The sequence below is a fragment of the Apaloderma vittatum genome, unplaced genomic scaffold, assembly GCF_000703405.1.
Source record: "Apaloderma vittatum isolate BGI_N311 unplaced genomic scaffold, ASM70340v1 scaffold27909, whole genome shotgun sequence".
Classification (NCBI taxonomy): Eukaryota; Metazoa; Chordata; class Aves; order Trogoniformes; family Trogonidae; genus Apaloderma; species Apaloderma vittatum.
In genome coordinates this window covers 30,987-34,043 of record NW_009733923.1, presented here as the reverse complement: position 1 = coordinate 34,043, position 3,057 = coordinate 30,987, and positions in this window count along the sequence as shown.

Below are 3,057 nucleotides of genomic sequence, written 5' to 3'. Positions count from 1 at the left end.
GAAGAAAGACCGAGAGAGGGACCTTATGACGAAATACACTTTAGTAACCCTACTTTAAAACACATTATATTAAAGTAACTCAATGGGCTCTCTGCCTTTCAAAATCAGAGTATTAAAATGTAATCTGACGTCCCCGCTGCATCTTTCCGAGCGGCCTCACGCAAAGCTGCGACTCCTCGGGCCGTCCCAAGCTGGAATGTGCCCTGCTGGCCCGGGCACCGGAGGGGCAGCCTCTGTTCCGCTGAGAAAGCGCATCCCCGAGTGGGAGGGAACACTACGATTAATGGAATTATTCTAAATATAAACCCAGCAAAGTCTCTGCGGAACCATGTGCACGTTCAAAAACCAGCAGTTGTATTTCACTATCCAACCAACAGGAGGATCTGTGGGAAAAGGAAGCGGCACAGAAACACCGCAGACAAACCGGAGGTTTTACACATCAGCCTTCTGACACAAATAGCAAATTTCAGTGGGTTGTACGCATATGAAGTGCATTTAAAATAAAGCCATTTTTAGACCAAAACCGATGCCAAACCATTAATCAAACAAAACTATTTGTTATTTTAAGAGGAAAAGAAAACAAAGCAGAAAAAAACAGACATAGAGCTTATTCTCTATTTATATTATTGCTACCAGCTTGATCTATGATGAGACACCCATTAACAGTACCTTACACTGCACGGCTGTGTACTCATCTGTAAGTCTGCATGTATGACATCCCATGTTCCTACAGAGCAAAGTGCAGAGAATATTGTAAAAGAGCAAAGACCTTCCAGTTTTAGGTGTATCCCCTTTCTGAAAGGGCTCCCACGAGCAGCTATCCAGCAGCTCCCATTTAGTAAAAGCACAAGAGGTCTAATGCTTCCCTCTCAGAAACAGAAGAGCATTGGCAGTAAAAAAATAGGAATTCAGGAAGAAACTAAACTTAGGTTGGGGCCTTAGTAGCAACGTACACACTTTGCTAATGGATCTCATTCTCAGTATACTCTCAAATGCATAACACACATAGTGTGTATAAAATCACACATTCCAATGGTAACGTGTTGTTATGTTGGCAAAAGGCTTTTCCTATCCCAAATTTTCCAAGTTTGTCTTGAAATAATTCTATTCCTGCATGTGGAAGGAAAAGCAGTTAACAAAAGGAAAATTACTTTCTAGATTAAGAACCTCTCAGCAGTGTATAAATTCCATTGTACCTCCCAGCATCAGACACAAAATACATTATCACTAACAAGAAGTAACACCAATCTGAGTAGAGTTAAACACTAGAAGTGACTTTATAAAGCAACATTTTGCATTCTGAAAAAGGAATATTTCTTGAAATACTTGCATAAGCCAGACCAGAGGTGCTACAGTGAACGTTCCTTCTTCCTTCCACTACCAGAGAAAACCTCAACCTCCACAAAATTAAGTGTGTCGCAACTGCATCTGAACATTTATCCACTGGAAATCTAACACTCCAGCTTAAATTTTAGACATTTTCTTCAGTCTCCTTAGGAAGAATACAATCTTAGGTCCAATCCATAAATAAAGTAATAGACGAATATACAGCTTTAGTTTAGGGCAGAAGAAAATAAACTGAAGTTTTGCAACTTGAGAATCTCAAGACGGATGTTAGGCAATCCGTCACACGGGCATTACGATGCATCTGTTGCATCTGGCTTGTTTAACTACTACTACTGACAGAGAGAATGCCATATTAGCAGGACAAAAAGCACTCATGAAGTTCAGCCTATCTTCTCTCTGTTTACTACAAACATGTTTTGAATTTATTTAGAATTTGCAGAGATTTTGGTAAATGCCGACGACAAACTGTATGGGGAAGTAATTTCTCAGGGTGACATCAAGTTGCAGAAGAAACCCCAAAAGCCAGGAAGGTTGCAGCATGAAGTATGTAAACCAAAACATTCTCAAGTAAACTCAAGCCCAACATAAGAGTAATACATAAGCGTTAACACTTCAAGTTAAAAAAGAGCATTTTGTTGTGTGTGGTATTACATGGATGGGGAAGAACATATGGGGATCACGTCTGCATTTGCACCTGACATAAAGCAGGAGGTAGTTTTAAAAAACCCCACCCCTAATTTGGAAACACTTGCTGCTCAGAAAGCAGGGTTAAATATAACTGCATGCTGCATAAGACTCCAAAAGAACATCAGTCCTTAAATCAAATATATACATTTTTAATATCTGAAATATTTACACGGTGGAACCTTTACACGATCCCACTTGTTAAGAACAGTGTTTTCAAGTGTCCTCTCCAGATACAAAGAACTCGTAACGCAAGGTCACAGTTATGTTTTCTGAACAGGTCAACCTGTATCCTTCAGTTAAATACAATATAGAGATACTGGAACACCTTTACTTAATTTGTTTGCTATTAAGAATTGTGTTTAAAAATTAAAAATGTTTTTGAGACAGTTTGCTCCCTGGAACACAGTCCTCCTGCAATCAAAACAACTCATAGCACATTAGTGACCTGACTTCTTACCCAGGTATGAGATAAAAAAATGCAGTTTACAGTACATCTCATCATTTATACCATATCAGCCTATTTATAAAACCCCATACAAACAAGGCAGGAAAAATTACCCTCTTTTTGTGGACAATGGACTGCTTACAGTAGAAAACAAAAGTCAGGGCTAGTTTAACAGTATGGGTAAAAACAAGACTTCAGCTTTGTTTGAAAACTTACGGTTTAGTTTTTGTCAACTGCTATGGCCAGTTATATCCAAAAAGGTGTGGTATTTTTTTCTCCAAATCCCACAAAAATGTTTTAAAAAATAATTTCTCTTTAAAAAAAAAATTCCATCTGATTATTTTGGAGACAAAAAGGATAACAGGGAAGGGCTAAAATAAAACCGAGCAAAAGATATCCTAGCTTAAAAAAATATATGTATTAAATAGCACTTACTGAATTGAGGTCCTGCTCTTGTTTTAACTGAGCAAAGAATAAAATGCTTCCTGCAATTTGCACTTTCTAGGAAAGAAGCAGAGCATCTGCAAGAGATTTAAGTTCCCAGCTTCATTACTAATTCTAAATGGGCAACGAAGTAC